At 44.7% G+C, this 19,555-nt stretch overlaps 1 protein-coding gene across 5 annotated transcripts in view; it reads left to right on the top strand.

Moving 5' to 3' along the window:
- CHRM2 (cholinergic receptor muscarinic 2) overlaps positions 1-19,555 on the top strand; it is a 228,338-nt gene that overhangs the window by 15,379 nt on the left and 193,404 nt on the right. Inside the window, exon 3 of one of the 5 annotated variants that reach the window (XM_053255279.1) lies at positions 9,097-9,165. The exons of the other annotated variants lie outside the window; for them this stretch is intronic. The gene's annotated coding sequence lies outside the window, so the exon portion shown is untranslated. The remainder of the gene's footprint in view (positions 1-9,096; positions 9,166-19,555) is intronic. 5 annotated transcript variants of the gene reach the window in all.

Genomic DNA, 19,555 nt, shown 5'->3' with positions numbered 1-19,555 from the left:
TGTGATTACTCAAAAACAATTAAAACAATTTGAAATATCATAAAGTCCAAAAAATAGTTTTAACAAAAACACTTTCAAAATGTTTTGCGTCGTATTGCATCGTCAGCATATCAACTAATTTTCAAAATAGTTTTGGCAAAAGGTCTGGGAAAATATGTGTGTCTTAAGTGATTTTTTTAAAAAGTCAGCCAGAGATTGAGAAACTCTTATATTGACAAGAGGTAGGGAGCAAGTGGCGCAGCAGGGAAATGCTTGACTAACAAGCAGAAAGTTGCCGGTTCGAATCCCCGCTGGTACTATATCGGGCAGCAGCAATATAAGAAGATGCTGAAAGTGCAGGAAGAGGCAATGGTGAACCTCTCCTGTATTCTACCAAAGGAAAACACAGGGCTCTGTGGGTACAAGGAATCGAAATTGACTTGACGGCACACTTTACCTTTAGGGAGCACTTTCCAAAGCCCTGGGGCAACCACAGAGAAGGTCCTGTCTCCACCAAACAAGCCGGTGGCAGCCATAACCAAACCTCCCCATGTGATCTCAGTAAGCAGCAGGGTTCATGACAAAAAGCTGGAAGGAATTAGGAGTGTGTGTGTATGGACGGGGGTGAAGATGAGGTGAAGTGCCTGCAGCACCTTGGGCTGGCGGGGGCTTGGTTTGGGCTTCTGCATTATAGGCATGAACTGAAACGCCGACCAGTTTTGCAGAACTGGTATGCGGCCCAGGCAGCTTGGTTCACATCCAGTTTGGACTCAAACCGAACTGCCCGGAGTGGTTCCGTGCACACCCCTATCCATGAGTGCTGGTTCTAGGGTCCCACAGCTGGGAGGCTTATGCTCCAGCTAGGTGTCTGAGCTTTGGACTGGGGCTGGCTGCTCCAGCCTAACAGCTCCCCACTTCTCAGGGTGAGAATACCTTGTACTATTCAGGGCTTGGCTCCTGACTGAGACCATACTTCAAGGCTCCACAACTTCAGGCCTCCTACAGATGTTAGACTACAATGCCCATTATCCTTGGCTCTTGGCTACTGTGGCTGGAGATGATGGGAATTGTAGTCTAACAACTGCCATTTTAATATTTTCCTAGAAGTGTCCAAATCCCTAGAGCAGGAGTCTCAAACTGCGACCGTCATACAGATGCTGTCCTATAATTTCCATCCTCTCTGGCTGCTGGCCATTGTGCCTGGGGATGATGGGTGCTGTAGTCCAACAACAAGAGCTGCAGTTTGGGACCCCTGCTCTAGATGCGTTGAGTGCAAAAGCTGCAATAAAAATCCTGATATCTTTGGAGCAACTTTACCCTTTTTTTCTTTGTCTGTTTATGCCAGATTAGCACCCTCCTCACTGTATTGCAGACCTCAGCAACCTGTGAGCCATCCATCCAACTACAGGTTACTAGCCATTAATTGCTTGGCTGCCATCTGCCTTCCCTCTTTTTTTTTTTTTTTGGCTGCCTGGCACTGCAAAAACGAGAAGGTAGTCCAAATGACTGGCAGACCACATTGCATGTCTTGGTAGCCCACAAGTTGTGCAGTCACTGATGTATTGGTCGAGTAGTTTCGATAACCATGATTCTTACTTGGTTTTCCTGAGTAAATCTACCTCAAATCCTTTAAACTGGGGCAGGCCAAGGGAAATTTACTTAATTATTATTTTGTATGCCTCATATAAAACATCTCTAGGCCAGGGCCTCTCGAACTCAGGGGCAGATTCACCTTTTTGCCTCCCATAGGCAGAAAGGCTTTTGCGGCCCTTTTAAAAAAGAAAAAGCTCCGGAGAGGGGCGGCGAGGGGAAAGTTCCTCCTTTTATTTTGATTTTTGTTTAAAGCAGTAGCTAAGGGGAGGGGGCTGACTGGGTGAGGAGAAATCCCCCCCTTTTGCCCCCTAAAGATCGCTGGCGGCGGGATGGGGTGTGGCGGTGGCGGGGGCTGGCGGCAGGGAGAGTGGGGTGTGTGAGGAGGGGAGAGCCAGTGTGTCCCCCTTTTTAACCTCTAAGCCCGATGAGCTCCTGCAGCAAACGGGCTGCAGACAGCAGAGCCCAGCGGCCGTTCAGTCACCGAGCAGGAGGGGAGGAGGAAGGAGCTTGTTGCTGCCACCCGCACAGTGGGCTTAGAGGTTAAAAAAGGGGGGCACACTGTGACAGGCTCGGACTGTCCCACTGGGCAGCAGGGCATTTTCCCGGTGTGCCCGACGCACCAGCGGCCCGGCTCCCCTTTCCCCCTCTCCCTGTCCGGAGAGCCCCACCTCCTATCCTTCCGATTGGTCGTGAGAAATAGGCTCAGACTGCTCTGCAGGGCCACAGGGCGTATTCCCGATGCACCCTACCTGCCCCACCCCTGCGCCCTGACTCCCACTCTTAATTACCCATTCGGCTCAAAACCCTCCCCATATACATTCCTCTCAGTGCCCCAGTCCGGCACTGCACTGTGACTCTCCCCTCCTCCCCCTCCCCTTCAACCAGCCACTGCACCCCATTCCTCCACCAGCAATCCGTAGGGGGGAAAAATGGGAACTCTCCCCTCACCCGGTCACCCCTGCTCCCCACAGCTACTGCTGCAGAGGCGGCTTTTTAAAAAATCAAAGTAAAAGGGGGAACGTTCCCCTCACCCCCCCCTCCCCGGAGCTACTGCCGCCACTCATCAATTGTGCCACTGTAGGCAGATGCCTCCTCTGCCTCTGCGCTACTCCACACCTGCTCAAACATTAGTCCCCAGATGTTGAATGGTGGCTGGGGATCATGGAGTTCGACACCTGGGGCCTGACGTTTGTGAAGCCTTGCACTAGTTGCTTTGCATACAAATGATAACACAACCATTCCTGCTCTTTTCTGAACTTCTCCTGATTGGAATGCATGTGCTGTGCCTGAGGCTGTAGCTGGGTGGTAGAGCATCTGCTTTGCATGCGGAAGGTCTCAGGTTCAATCCCTGGCATCTCCAGGTAGGGCTGGGAAAGACGCCTGCCTGGAACACTGAAACTGCTGCCAGTCAGTATAGACAATACTGAGCTAGCTGGACCAATGGTCTGACTCAGTTTCCTATGCTCTTGAGCTCTTGGATAAATTACCTTATGAAAAGGGTAATGTTCTTTTATTCAACAGATTTTTAAGGACATTCTCCTCTTTGTCAGCCAAAGGTTGTCCTTTCATTTCTTTTGGAGTTCCTTTTGTATGCCTCTCAAGTCATTTTACTAGCTTCGTGTTACTCATGCTGGCTTCTTAAAAAAAACAACCCTGCTGAGGACCTCCTGCTGCTATTGATTTAATCCCAAATAGTTTAGCATTATCCAAACTACTCAGCCACCCAAACATCTTAATTGCCATTGATATTATGAATGACATATGTAAGATTCTATATTTTGGTGCTGTTACCATAAAGATCTGTCCCGGGAGATAAGGAAAGCAGAGGCAGATCTCCTTTCTGCCCCCTCAAGCCCCAGAAAATACACACCTGCTATGTCTGGTTTTCATTGTGGAGTGAAAGGGGAAAAGGACACCAAATGGCCATTGGCTTCAGTAGGGATGGGTGGAAATAGGCAGGTAGGAAGCTGCCGTATACTGAGTCAGATCATTGATCTATCTAGCTAGGTGTTGTCTACACCAGGGATTCTCAACGTTGGGTCCCCAGATGTTATTGGACTTCAACTCCCATAATCCCCAATTTGGTTGGGGATTATGGGAGTTGAGCCTGGGGATTATGGGATTATGGGAGTTGAAGTCCAATAACATCTGGGGACCCAACGTTGAGTATCTCTGGTCTACACTGACTGTTAGCAGCTACCCAGGGTTGCAGACAGGGATCTTTCTATCTGGAGGTGCCAAGGATTGGAACTGGGATCTTCTGTAGGCAGTGCAGCTGCTCTTCCTATGACGTTGTGCATGGTGTGGAGATAGCTGATAGAGGCTTTTCTCCCTCTCTCATCACACTAGAACCGGGGGCCATCCCATGAAAACTGATTGCCAGGAAATTTAGGACTGACAAAAGGAAGCACTTTCCCACACAATGCATAATTAACCTATGGAGTTTTATGCCAGAGGATGTGGTGATAGTCACCAGCCCTTGGCTCTAAGAGGGGCTAAGACACATTCATGGAGGACAGGTCTATCAATGGCAACTAGTCTGAGGGTTACAGGCCACCTCCAGCCTCAGAGGCAAGATGCCTCTAAATGCCAGTTGCAGTGGAGCAACTGCAAGAGAGAGGGCAAACCTTCATCTCTTGCCTGTGGGCTTCTGAGAGGTATCTGGTGGAACACTGTGTGAAACAGGATGCTGGACTACATAGGCCTTGGACCTGATCCTGCTGGGCTGTTCTTCTGTCCCTCTGTGCTACAATTCCATCCCCAAAGTCACAGGTTGCCTAACACGAGACTGGAACCTGTGATCCTGGGCTCCCTACAACCATTTCATGGTTGCCAGCCACAACAAGCTTCCGAAAAGGCCCAGTAAATGTTGCCCTTTCCATCCCTAACATTGTTCTATTTCTCTGCCTTGAGTTCTGCTTCATCTTAATTCTGATCTAATTTCTAGGGGCCGTGTTGAGTGTGGGGTTGTTTTCATGGCAGACAGTCTTTGACTTGTTATCTTGTACTGTTGCTCTGGAGTGTCTGACACTTCCTTGGCTCCATGCAGACATTGCAGAACTTTGGCACACCTCAGATAAACCTCTCAGCTGTCACCACCAACTGAGCTTGCATCAGTTGCCGAGCAGAGTGGATGGGCTTGGGAGTCCCTTAAATGTCATCTCACTCATCCCCAGAGGCTTATGGCAAACACTTCTGTACATAACGGGCTCTCCAAAAAGGGCCATGTGGCCAATATGTTTCTGTTTTCAAGATCTAAGATGATAGTAAAACAAAGCAGATCATCATCTGGGGACAGATCCATCATTGGCTAGAAGTCCTGGCCTAGCCCCTGACATGGAGGAAATAACGTGAGCTCATATGCTTTCTTTTGCTAGGTTTACAGTGGTGTATCCACCACTGGGCAAGAGGGGACAAATGTCCCTGAGCTACTGGGGTGGGGGGAGCATCATGGTGCCCCCCCCCACTCCCCTAGGGCACCCCCTTTTCCTCCGCCTTCACCCAGTCAGCAAACCAAGTGCTCACTGGCTGGGTGCATGAGGTGAGGTCCCTCTCCCACTCCTTCCCAACTGGTGAGTGAAGGGCCAGCTGGGTGCTTTCTTTTCTCCCTCGCTCACCAGCTGGGAGAGGGACCATGTGGGCCCCTTCTGGGTATAGGGAGGAGAGCTGGTCTGTAGGGAGGAGAGCTGGTCTTGTGGTAGCAAGAATGACATGTCCCCTTAGATAAGCAGGGTCTGCCCTGGTTGCATATGAATGAGAGACTTGATGTGTGAGCACTGCAAGATATTCCCCTGAGGGGATGAAGCCGCTCTGGGAAGAGCAGAAGGTTCCAAGTTCCCTCCCTGGCTTCTCCAAGATAGGGCTGAGAGAGATTCCTGCCTGCAACCTTGGAGAAGCCGCTGCCAGTCTGTGTAGACAATATTGAGCTAGATGGACCAATGGTCTGATTCAGTGTATGGCAGCTTCCTATGTTCCTATGCTGGCTGCGGCCCTGTAAAATCCAAGGGAAAGAGTTGCAAGGACAAGGCAGTGGAGTGGAATCATGAATATTAATAGTTTAATGAAATAGATATTCTGCACAGAGAGGCAAGTGCAGACTGTTTTTCCCTGCTCTTGCCGCTGGCTGTTTTTTTAGCCCCACCACCTACTCTAGGGCTGGAATACAAGTAACTAAAACCACATTCAAAAGCTGGCCTGGATCAAGGAATGGATTGACCAAAAACACCACAAGGCCCTGCGCTGGCATGCTGATGCTGCCACAGGGGATGTAGCCAGCACCCAAAAAGTGGGTTGTGCAGCCCCATCTAGATGCTGTTGGCCACTCCACCTGCGTCTGACACACCCATTTCTTTTTTGTCTTTCAAACGATTGATTGATTGATTAAGTGCCCTCAAGTTGTCGTTGACTCTTAGCAACCACTTAGATAGATTCTCTACAGGATGATCTGTCTTCAATTTGGCTTTTAAGCTCTCTCAGTGGTGCATTCATTGCTGTCGTAATTGAGTCCATCCACCTTGCTGCTGGTCATCCTCTTCTCTTTCCTTCAACTTTCCCCAGCATTATAGACTTCTCAAGGGAGCTGGGTCTTTGCATAATGTGTCTGAAGTATGATAGTTTGAGCCTGGTCATTTGTGCCTCGAGTGAAGATTCTGGATTGATTTGTTCTATGATCCATTTGTTTGTTTTCCTGGCTGTCCATGGTATCCTCAAAAGTCTTCTCCAGCACCAGTGTTCAAAAGCGTCAATACTTTTTCTATCTCGCTTCTTCAAAGTTCAGTTTTCGCATCTATAGAGTGTCATGGGAAAAACCATTGTCTGAACGATTCTAATCTTTGTAGGTGTAGACATGTCACGGCATCTAAATATCCTTTCCAAGGTCTTCATTGCTACCCTACCAAGTGCTAGTCTGTGGCACATTTCTTGACTACTGGCTCTGGCAGAAGCTACCCACCACTTCAATGTCTTTCAAATACATCCATCCATTTGAAGCTGCCTTATACCTAGTGAGGGACCATGGGTTCATCTAACTCAATATAATCTACTTTGATGGACAGTGGCTCTCCAGGTTTTCCGGCAGGCGTCTTTCCCAGCCCTACCCAGAGATGCCAAGAAATGGAACTTGGGGCCTTCTGCATACAAAGCAGATGCTCTTCCACTGAGCTGCAGCCCCGTCCCCTAAGGGGACTGCCTTACAGCAGACAGTGCTCACATGTAGTCCCCCATCCAAATGCAAACTAGGGTGGTCCCTGTTTGGCAAAGGGGACAATTCATGCTCTCTACCGCAAGACCAGCTCCTCCCTTTTTCTTCATTTCCTATTAAGTTAAATTTCTCCCCCCTATATCTGCTAAGGGGAGCAAACATGAAATTAAAGGATTCCTATTTGGTGCTCTCTCTGTAGTGGAGACCTGACAATTTTGCCCTGCTGGGAGCCAAAGTCATTCCTTTTCTTGTGCTATTGTGTAAATGTTTTTAAATAGAAAAGGAAGGATGTGCCTAGGACTTCTAAGTACTCAAACTCCACAGGGTCAGGAGCTGTCTATGTCTCAGGTCAATATCAAAGGATGATCCTCCCCATCATGTTTACAAATACAAACAGGTTTCAGAGCCCTGACAGGCAGTTTCTTTATACAAGGACTTTTGCATGAGCCAAAGTCAGTTGCTGGCAGGTCTTTATTATCTGGAATATTTTTAGCCCATTTTTCAGTTTAAGACTCTCCAGGTGAGAAATAGCATTTAAAAACAATAGAAGTATTAAAATCAAAAAAGGGAAAAAAATGTGGGGGGAAAGCACCCTAAAACAGACTCAATCAGCATCAAGAAATAAAATCAAAGATGATCAACTGGTAGAGCAGGGGTTGGGAACCTTCCAGAAGTGGTATGCCAAGTCTGCATTAAGTGTATTTACTTGAATCGAAGATGACTCTGAATTTGAGATGATGCCCTTAAAAAGTAGAGGTTAAATACAGGTCATACCTGCATTTACTTGAAAGGAACAGGACTCTGAATTTACGACAACCTCCTGATTTCTAATATCAAAAGATCTGGGGAAAACCTAGTCTTGGATTCAGGCAAATACTATGGCAACTTAAGGTTTTGTGTTCCAGTAATACATTTTAAAATAGAAGGTCACTCACATATAATTGTTGTTGCATGTAAAGTAAATAATGTTTCTAAAAGGCTCAATGAACTTAATTTTAAGTAAATTAAAATGCAGAATTTGCCAGTTTAGTTGTTTCTAGACAAGCAGAATTCCTGAGCAACTCCCACTAATAATGTCCATCCTTGGATACAGATGTGGAGAAATTCCAGCGTCCCTTTCTAGAGACAGGGCAGAAGATGATCTAATGCAGGGATTTTCAACCTTGGGTCTCCAGATGTTATTGGACTTCAACTCCCATAATCCCCAGCCTCAATGGCCTTTGTCTGGGGATTATGGGAGTTGATGTTCAACAACATCTGGGGACCCAAGGTTGAGAATCCCTGATCTAGCACAGAACTGGGTCCTGCTAAATTCAGTGGTGCAGCTGTGAGTGCCACTCAAAATCATTTCACATGCCACCTTCAGCTTGCATGCTCTGAGCTAGAGTAAAAAAGCAATATTCATAGGAACATAGCAATCTGCCATATACTGAGTCAGACCATTGGTCCATCTGGCTCAGTATTGTCTACACAGACTGGCAGTGGCTTCTTCAAGGTTGCAGGCAGGAGTCTCTCTCAGCCCTATCTGAAGATGCCAGGGAAGGCACTTGGAACCTTCTGCATGCAAGGCATGCAGGTGCTCTTCCCAGAGCAGCTCTATCCCCTAAGGCAGTGATCCTCAACGTTGGGCCCCCAGATGTTATTGGACTTCAACTCCCATAATCCCCAACCAAAGGCCACTGGGGCTTGGCATTATGGGAGTTGAAGTCAACTAATATCTGGGGGCCAACGTTGAGGATCCCTGCCCTAAGGGGATCTTACAGGGCTCACATGTCATTTCCCATTCAAATGCAAACCAGGGCAGATCCTGCTTAGCAGAAAGGATAATTCATGATTGCTACCACAAGACTAGCTCTAATGTAGTCTGTTTAGCTGAGAAACTGAGAAGTTTGATTGGTCAGAGGGAACCAGATGGCAATTCTGGTGCTCATTGATGGTGCCCCAATAGGCCAGTTTTTAATTCATCTTTATCATCATGAGAGGAGTCTCAACTTCGGATTGGTGCCTAGCAGGCCTTCATATACAGAGCCCAGCTACTGAATTGAACTGGGAAATTGCATGAGGCTCATCTGTTTGTACACACCATTCTGTATCCATGCATGCCTCAGACCCCTTGCTGGATCCGAGCATACTGCTCTTACGATGACCAAAATGTGTTCTTGAGATGGCAGCTTGTCCAGAATGTAGGACAGGATCATTGGCACAGAACCAGTGGAGTATTTAGAACGCAGAAATGTGTGAAAGGGCTTCGTAAAATATTTGAACAAGCACACAGGACAAGCTGACTGCATTATTTAAAGAGTAATAATGTATTTTATTTACAGAATCTTGGGAGCATGCCAAAAATTTCAATAACTTGAGAGGATTGCAAGATCGGAAGTGTCCTCTGCATTGTAAGCATCAAATATTAGTTCTCTCTGCATTATTCATAGTTCTCTTGGAAAGATCTTATGGCCCAGTCCTCTGAGAAGCTGTGCCACACAGATACACACGGCACTTGATCTGAGGTGTAGCAGTACAAAACCATAAACTGAGGCATTTCAGTGGCATCAGACAGTTAGACCCAAGAGGTCATGTGACATCAGACACTTAGACCCAAGAGGCCTAATCCATTAAGAATACAATTAAAACAAGGAAATACAATAAAAGACAATGAAGCTCTATTCATGACCAGTGAGAAGAGCTTCCTTGAGGTCTGCGGGGAGAGCGGGTTTGCTTAACCCTCCCCACAGACAATTTCTTACCCTGCGTTGGTCAGGCGAATTGCCCACCCAGAAGAGTGGCAGCTCTCCTGTGGGTCGCCCGTGACTCACCCAGCAGCTCCGGGGGCAGGCGCAGGGAAGCATCGCCCCACTGTGCCCCATCCCCTGGAGCCCAAATAATGCACCGCGCAAGATGTGATCCTGATATGTGATCAGTGATACTGATATGTGATCCTTCGCATGGTTCACTCACCCCCCAATGAAGTGGTAAAGAGGAATTTGTGATTGCAACTAGTTGGAAAACGGTACTCAAAAAGTGGTCCTCAATGGCTCCCCATCAAACTGCAGGGAGGCATCAAGTGAGGTACTAAATGGCTCTGTCCTGGGCCTAGTAATCTTCATTAAAAAACAAACAAACCAGTGACAGGTGAAGGTGTGGAGAGGAGTCACAGCAGATTTACAGATAACACAGAACTGGAAGGGATTGCTAACACTTCAGAAGGCTGGAATAAAATTCAATATGCCCCTGATAGAATGGAAAATGGGGCTTGAATTAACAAAATGAAATTCAGAGAAAAATGTGAAGTTCTGCACTGAGGCAAACAAAATCAAATGCAGAGGTATAGGAAGGCAGCAGCTGTGAAAAGAATCTCAGAACTGAGGTAGTTCCCCAGGTGAATGTGAGTCAACTGTCTGTTGCAACGGATATAATATATGATAATTGTAGCTCTTAGTCACAAGAAATATTCCACTCGGTTGCATACTGGATAGATGTCCCCTGCAGAACTATGTCCAGTTTGGGGTGCCACACTTTAAGAAGGATGTGTAGACAAAGGTGGATCAGGTTTGGAGGAGGTCTGGAAGCCAAGATCTATGAGGTTGAAGGAACTGGGTGTGTTTAGCCTGGAGAAGGGAAGGGTGGTTGCGGGGAGACATCATCGCACTCTTCAAACACCTAATTGCTGAACATAAGAGAGCAGTGGCTTGTTCCCAGCTGCCTCAGAGGGCAGGACTAGGTCTAATGGATGAGTTATAGGAGGACAGGTCTTAGGCTTAGCTGACCATTAGGAGAAACTTATTGTTAAGAGTGGCTTGACAGTGGAACCAGTTACCTAGAGAGGTGGGGTTAGGAGCATAGGAAGCTGCCTTCTGCTGAGTCAGACCATTGGTCTATCTAGCTCAGTATTGCCTACACATGCTGGCAGTGGTTTCTCCACGGTTACAGGCAGAAGTCTTTCTCAGCCCTATATTGGAGATGCCAGGGATGGAACTTGGAACCTTCTGCATGCAAGCAGGCAGGTGCTCTTCCCAGAGCGGCTCTATCCCCTGAGGGGAATATCTTAGTGCTCACATGTAGTCTCCTATTCAAATGCAAACCAGGGTGGACCCTGCTTAGCAAAGGGGACAATGCATGCTTGCTAGCACAATTCCAGCTCTCCTTTACATGCCACGGCCATAGATGGCTGACCTGAACGTGTCCATAGCTTCCTTGGAGATTTATTTTAGGTGCCGAAAATGCATGGCCATGGGTAGCTCCAGTCTTGTGGCTCCTTGATAGGCTGTCCCTTCATGGAGGGCTTTAGTGAGAAATTGATGAGCTATCAGTTGAAGATGCTGTAACTTGGGATTTCTTGCATCAAACAGAAGGTTGGGTTAGATGCTCTCCAAGGCCGCCTCCCACTCTAATTCCATTATAACCATGGGGAACGCTCTTAAAATATCTCTTTCCCCCACCCAATGTCTTTTGAATATATTCAAAATTTTGGATGGGCCATAGCTCAGTGGCATACACTCTGCATACAGAAGGTCCTAAGTTCAATTCCTGGCATCTCCAAGTATGGCTGGGAAAGATCTCTATCTGAAATCCTACAGAGGTACTACCAGACCAAGCAGAACTAGATGGACCAATGGTCTTTCTTGTTATAAGGCATGTTTGTATGATCAACCCTTCAAGAACTGGCCTTGTAACATAACAAAAGTCCTCCTGGTTCAGGCCCAAGGCCTGTCTAGTCCAGCATCCTGTTTTGCACAGTGGCCCACCAGATGCCTCTGGGGAGCCCACAGGCAAGAGAGGAGGGCACACCCTTTCTCCTGCTGTTGCTCCCCTGCAACTCAGTGGCATCTTGCCACTGAGGCTAGAGGTGGCCTATAGCCACCAAGCTAGTAGCCATTGATAGACCTGTCCTCCATGAATTAGACCTGTCCTCCAAGCCCCTCTTAAAGCCATCCAACCTAGTAGCCATCACCATATCCCATGGAAGGGAATTCCATAGATTAATTGTGCACTGTGTGAAATTTATGGCCCTAAATTTTTTGTTGGTCCTAAATTCCCTGACTATCAGTTTCATGGGATGACCCCAGGTTCTAGTGTTGTGAGAGAGGGAGAAAGATTTCTCTCTGTTCACTCTCTCCACTCCATGCATAATTTTATTCACCTTCATCATGTCTCTCCGTAGTCGCCTCTTTTCCAAACTAAAAAGCCCCAGATGTTGTAGCCTTGCCTCATAAGTAAGGTGCTCCAGGACCCTGATCATCTTGATTGCCCTCTTCTGCATATTTTCCAGTTCTACAATGTCCTCCTTAAGATACGGTGACCAGAACTGTGCTCAGTACTCCAGTGTGGCACCATAGATTTGTATAAAGGCATAATAATATTCACATTTTTATTTTTAATCCCCTTCCTAATGATCCCTATCATGGAATTGGACTTTTTCACAGTTGCAGTGTGACACTTTCAATGAGCTGTCCACCATGACACCAAGATCTCTCTCTGGCCAGTCACTGACAGTTCAGTCATGGCTAAGAATCCCTCCCCCCAATCTGAAATGCACATCTTCCAACTTTCTCCATTGTGGTGCTGATACTATGAATTGATTAGCTCTGGATTTCGCTGAACCTATCCTTGCAGACTTCTAGAAAGTAGTGTAAAAGTGTTATTTACACCAACTTTTAATTAGTTCTCTTTTTAACAGCTCTCTTATCTCCATCTTGAATGTTTTATTGCTTCCTCATTGTGGCAGCGACTAAGATTGTTGGTTTTTCTTTGTTTCTGCTGTTGTTGTGTACTTTAATGTTGCTAATTGAAGTTTTTATTGTGTGATAAATATTTATGTCATTGTACCTCAGGCTAGAATGCCTTTTGGCAAATGGGCAGAAACATACATTATTGAAATGAATAAATAAACTTAAGGACACTTCAGCCATCATTAGCCACATCTTTTGTCTCAAACATTCATGCCTAACTTTGGGATAATAACTCCTTATAACACAATTACAGATAAAAGCCCACATATCTCAATGGGCTTCCGAAGCATAGCAAGATGCTTTAGCCATGTGGTTTTTGTGTGTGAAATTATTGCCCTCAATTCCCCTAATGGCTGGCCATTCATATCTAGGCCTAAACTTCATGCAGGTTGTATCTGTAACACACATTACCTCCCTTTGAGTTGTACATGACCTGAATACCAGCCTTGATTTTCTTCCTACAGGTTATATATAAAATCAGATCATTTTATAATTGTAAGGGACCTTGGAGGTTTTCCAGTCCAACCTCCTCTTCAGCACAGGCAACTAAAGCATTCCCGATAGGCAGCTGTCCAGCCTGTATTTCAAAGCCTCTGGTTAAGGAGAGCCGATTACTGCATGAGACAATTTCACTGCTAAACACCTCTTACAGTTAGGCAATTCCTCCTAATGTCTAGCCTAAATCATCTATCTATCTATCTATCTATCTATCTATCTATCTATCTATCTATCTATCTATCTATCTATCTATCTCTCTAATCTGTGTGTGTAATTTTTACATAGCCGTAGACCCACAAAAAGAAATTTTCATATCACCTAGAGTTTTGAGTATAAGACCTAACATTACCCAAAGACTAATGGTCAATTGGTTATGAAGGTTAGATGGTGGTGGGATGATTAGAGGGATTGTTGCCCTTGGTCTATTGTTCTTTTGTCCCATTGCCATTTCAGGTGAAACAGGCTGTGGAGGTTTTTGAAGTGGTGCTGAAATCTGTTCACCAGAAATGCTGGTGGAATGAGCATTTACACCACAAGTATGGATTGTCTCTACTACGCCATATTCTACTTTCTGGAAAATGATTATCTTTCTCCAACTTCTAACAAGCCTTTATCCAATAGGAAGAAAGTAAAATACATGTAAATAGAGGGTTGCATGTGCATTTTCTTAGACTTAAGGGTTCCCAACCTTGGATCTCCAGGTGGTGTTCAGCTCTAACTTGCATCTTTTCCAGCTACCTACCATCTATCTTATTTATTAATTTATTTTATTTATTTATCTTATTTATCATATTATCATATTTTTATACTGCCTGATATGTACATTGCTAAGCGGTGTACAAAATTTAAAACACAACATATAAAAGAATGGGAAGATAGAGATTGGATCCTGTCTTCTCCCCCTATCTCCCACTTCCCCCCCTCAAATAGATGATCATCAGGAATTTAACCCAATCTGAGACGCCCATAACAACCCTGAGTTGGGCTTTCAGCTCCAAGAACTCTACCACCCCTTTATGATGTGTTTCACCCTATTTGACTGGGTGACATATGGTGAAAATTCCTCCTCTTTCCTAATATAATGGAGAGCTGGTCTTGTGGTAGCAAGCATGACTTGTCCCCTTAGCTAAGCAGGGCCTGCCCTGGTTGCATATGAATGGGAGACTAGAAGTGTGAGAACTGTAAGATATTCCCCTCAGGGGATAGAGCTGCTCTGGGAAGAGCAGAAAGTTCCAAGTTCCCTCCCTGGCAGCATCTCCAAAATAGGGCTGAGAGAAATTCCTGCCTGCAACCTTGGAGAAGCGGCTGCCAGTCTGTGTAGACAATACTGAGCTAGATAGACCAATGGTCTGACTCAGTATATGTTTCCTATGTTCCTAACTGTGAATGTCTTCCTTATCAGTATAAATAGCTAATTCTGTTCTGAATCCTGCTAATCTATTGGTCTCAAGCAGCATTCATAACATTGAGTTCAACATGCTAATTACAAGCTGTACAATGGGGGAAAGAAGCTCTTTTTATCCATATAATTTTTTTTTGCCTTTCCACTTTTACTCTGTGCCTATTAATGTGTGTGTTAAGGGCAAATTGAAGCACTCTGTACCTTCTTGGTATTAGTCATTGTTTTGTTTATCTCCATTATGTTCTCTCTCCTTCATTTTTGTCTTATCTAAAAAGACCAGTCCTTATCATTTGCTTTCTGTGCTGAAGTTTCTCCCACCACCCGAGAAACTGTAATCATTTTTATCGTCTCTTCTTTAATTCTAATTTTTGCTGCAGGTTTTGTGGGTTATAGAGAACATGATCTTCCAAACAACTGCCTGCTAAAAACAATGATTTATATAACATTGTTTTTGACATTCCTCTTCACCCTATTCTTCTGTTTTGCCATTTAATTTGTTTTTGTTCTTTTTGACTGTCACTGAACATTAATAACCGTTTGTTTTGCTGTGTTTTTCATTTATTCTTATGATTTCAGACATATTGGCATTTAAATACGTTCTTGAGCTCAAAGGGCAGGATAGTTCAAGAAAGTACAAGTTTGTCACCATAATTAATAAACATGTTCATCTGATATTGCTTGTGTGATATATTCTCTTATCTCATGCCATTCCAATAGTCCAAAAGTGGTTGCCAATTTTGGCTAAAAGTCTCTGCATTTCGAGTGCCACCACCCCATAGAGATTTGTAGGATGTTATTAATAAACATCACAGTTGATACTTTCCACTTCCACATCAAAGGACATGTGGAGTCTTCCAATGTGTTGTAACCAACATGTGAGCAAGTGCCAGTATTTAATTCAGCATTACATAGTGTTCTTTCTTCTACTGACCTTGCAATTGCTTCAATAATACTATTACTGGATTACAAGAATCTATAACTAATAATATATTTTACTAGGAGGTGAGGCTCAGCGTTTACCGAGCAAAGTCAAGAAATTAAATATATGTCATAGAATTTATTACTAATGTGCTTGCAAAAGGGAAATAAAAGAACAGTTTTAAAATTTGTAGGAATTGAACTTCAAATATTATTCATTTGATGGAATAATTACCATAGGTACTACATTTTAAACATAGTAAATTTGAATCTGGGACAGATCTTCTGTTTCTTTTGGGGCATCATGTCATTCTTGAATTATTAATCTGATTACTTAGTGATAAAAATCTGTTGAGAACAATAACAGTTAAAATGTCACTATATACAGAATTTCTTCAGAAAAAAAATATTCAAACCTTTGACCCAGCATATTATAGTCTAAAAAGGTAGTGCATGTTGCAGAGTGATTACTTATCCTCTGTAAGTAATTGTGAACAAGAAGCCAACTTTAACAGAAAAAACTTACCGTATACTAACAGTCTCTTATGCAGAGAGAGGGAGACCTCTCAGTTTGAATTTAAGTCACCAAGTAAAGAGAAGACTAACAGACGGTGACTCTATTAGGGGTGTGCAGAACTGGTTCAAATCAAACCAGGTTTGATTCAAACTGGCCCAGTTCGAGCTTGAGCTGGACCAGCCCCCTGAAAAGGGGAGCAGTCTGAGTTCGAACTGAAATGGGCCTGATTCAGATTACGCCTGGTCTGTGCTTGTAAAGGGGAATCCTTACCAGATTCCCCTTTACAAGCAAAGGGTATTCCTAGCTATAAAGGGGTGCAAAAGGTGGGTGTGGGATGGGCAAGAGGGCACCTTACTGGGAGTGGCATGTCAGTGGCTGATGGTAGGCCCCTCTAGGCCCTGCCAACACTGAAGTGCTGCCAGTGCTCCCCCAACAATGCAAGCCAGTGGCAGCCCAGTTCCAGCTTCCCTGCACATGCGGAGACCCTTTGAGTGACCTCTGCACATGCACGGAGGCAATTTGTGTGACCATGAAAATGGGTTCATGCATACCTCTAGACTCTACCTCCACAAGCCAGTACATAGAGACAAAACATATAGATGGGCATTCCCCTAGACAAGAACAGAGACAACACCTATCTAGCAAATTCCAACATTTCCCTACTTGTGTCTCACTCTTCAGCCCACGAGTCCCATTGCTTCCAGAAAACTCTTAACCTGGTCTCTGGCTGTCAGTGACAATCTTTTAGGTGGAATTCCTTTATTGATTCTGCTTGAGTGTCTCACTTCTTGTTCCATCTATTGTTTCATTCCGTCTTCACTTGTACGATCTAATTTTCTTCTTAGTTCTTTAGGAATATATGCATGTGCTTTGCATCAAATACTTTAACATGCTTTAAATTTTTGTCCCATTCCATGGTTCAAAGGGTGTTACTCCTTCAGTTTTAGTTGGAAGTCTATTCTGCAAATATGTTGCAGTCATTACAGCTTTCCGTAGCATTTGTTTTCCAGACCTGAGTTAAGAAGCATTGATTGAGTGATTAAGTGCTGTCAAGTCAGTGTCTACTCTTAGCAACCACATAGATTGATTCTCTCCAGGATTATCTGTCTTCAACCTGGCCTTTAAGGTCTCTCAGTGGTGCATTCAAGAAGCATACTTCTAGACATTTCAATCAGTTATGTTTTTTCTCTTTGTCACTCCATTTTGCTATGGAGTATAAGGTATTGTTCTCTCAAGTTTAATTCCATGTTCTTTTAAGTATTGTTCAATATCTTTCGGAGTATATTCCCCATCATTATCTGTGTGCAAAGTCTTGGGTTTTCTTCCAAACTTGTTGCTTATGCTAGCCATATATTCTCTAATTTTTTTGGGCAACACGTCATTTTTCTCTTTGAGTAGGAAAGTGTAAGTATAGCCAGAAAAATCATCTATGAAAATCAAGAAATAGAGATTCTTTCCTGGTGTCTTTACTGGGAAAGGCCCACAAATATCACTGTGAATCAAATCCAAAACCTCATTGGATTGCCTTTCTGTGGTTGATGAATTTGTGCCTAACTTGTAGGTTTCTTGCCAATTGTTCTTTTACTAATTTTGAAATGCATTCCTTGCTTGGATGCCCAAACCTGTGAATCCATAAACTAGGGGTGTGCGAACTGGGTTCGACATTGAAATGCTGTGGTTCAACTGTTCCGAGCTCAAATTGGACCAGCTTTCGGATCGAATCAGTTCGCTCAGTTTGACTAGTACTGATAGTTTGCAAAGGGGAATCTGGTAAGGATTCCCCTTTACAAGTATTGGGGGAACCCTAGGAGTTTGAAAAAGGGCGGTTGAGAGGTCGTTGGTGGTGTGGCTCTTCAGTGGCAGGCCAGCATGGTGGCACAAATGGCCTCCATGCTTGTGTGGAAGCCTGAACTGGACCCCCACTGGCCCATGCTGTTCAGGGGGGAGCACTGGTGGGGCCAAGGGGAGCCACTACCACCCCGCTGCTGAAGAGCCACAACACTGCCATGGCGATAGATAGATAGATAGATAGATACTTTATTTACGGCCAATGGCCAAAACAAAAACACAACACAAACAATAAATTCCAGCATTGCCCTGGTGCTCACTGCCATGGTGGTGAAGGTGGCCTTCTGCCCATCCCCCACCTGCCCCTTTTCAAACTCTTAGGGTTCCCCCAATGCTTGTGAAGGGGAATCCTTACTAGTTTTGCCTTTGCAAGCCTCCTGAACTGGGTTGAACCTGTTTAACCCGGTTCTAGGGCACAAACCAAACCACTGGCCAGTCCTAACAAACAGGCTCACAGGTGGTTGGGTTTGAGTCCAGTTCAGACTTGAATCGAACTGTCCGGAGCGGTTCCATGCACACCCGTACCAAAAACTCGTGCAATCTTTGTGTGCACACTCAATTGCAGCATTAGCTTGCTCTCTTTTGCCATCTATTTCATATAGCTGATTATCTCTCAACGTACATTTCATCAGAAATTTTCTTTCTTTGCAAATTAAACAAGTTGTTCTAGTAAGAACTAGTCAGCCTACTTTCCTTTCACTGTCTCTTCAATTGGACTACATTTGATTCAAATTGAGGTCTACAAGTTAGATCTTGTGGACCTCAAATGTTCATGCATCCATCATCTTGGATTGGGTTGGATGACATCTTTACATACTACGCCATTGAGGTGTCCCTGTGTGTCACTCACTACAACTGTACCAAATTTGGTTCATATTGGTTAGACAGTCCTCAAGTTAGTGCACTTGTGCCTCAAATGTCACACATCCACCATTTTAGATCAGGGTGGATGACATCATCACAAACTACACCATTGGGGCATCCCTATGTGTCCATACAGCTATAGCAAATTTGGTTCAAATTGGTTAGACTGTCCACAAGCTAGTGCACTTGCCTCTCAAAGGTTTATGTGTCCACCATCAAGAATCAGCGTGGATGACATCATCACAAACTATGTCATTGAGGTGTCCCTGTGTGTCACTCATTGCAACTGTACCCAATTTGGTTTAAATGGGTTAGGGAATCCACAAATTAGCCCACCTGCGCCTCACATGTTCATACGGCTGCCATCTTGAGTGGATGGACCATGGAGTGGATGAAACATCACACCATGCCATTACAGCATCCCTATGTGTCCCTACAGCTGTAGTAAACTTGTTTCAGATCAGTTAAATGGTTCACAAGTTAGCCCACTTGCACCTCAAAAATTTGTGTCTCCCATCTTGGATTGAGGTAGATGACATCATCACAAACTACGCTGTTAAGTTGCCCCTACAATTGTACCCAATTTGGTTCATAGTGGTCCAGGCGTTGTGAAGTTGATGCGGGGCGGGGGTCACACACACGGACTCCCCCCCCCCTCTCACACAAACACACTGCTGGGTGATCCCATAAGCCTACTGGAAAGTAGGCTAAAAATGTTCCCTTCTGAAAAGAACTCTACATCCATGCCTTGTGGAAGTTTTTACACTCATTAAACTGTTTTGCAAACTTGGAACATAGTATGCCTCTGGAATACACATTTCATTCACTCTATTTGCACCAAGATTGCACTTCAAATAAACTGTTCGTCTTCCTTCTGCAAAAAATTGCTGCCCATTAGCAAAGGAAAAATTTAGATAGTGGAGCTATATTTGCATAACAAAATATATTTGGAGAGTGGAGCTACTTCATATTTCTTTAATAATTTGCAAGCTTTCTCTTAGATAACCATG

The sequence above is a fragment of the Hemicordylus capensis genome, chromosome 5 (assembly GCF_027244095.1).
Source record: "Hemicordylus capensis ecotype Gifberg chromosome 5, rHemCap1.1.pri, whole genome shotgun sequence".
Taxonomy (NCBI): Eukaryota; Metazoa; Chordata; class Lepidosauria; order Squamata; family Cordylidae; genus Hemicordylus; species Hemicordylus capensis.
This window is presented reverse-complemented; position numbering and strand designations above follow the sequence as displayed.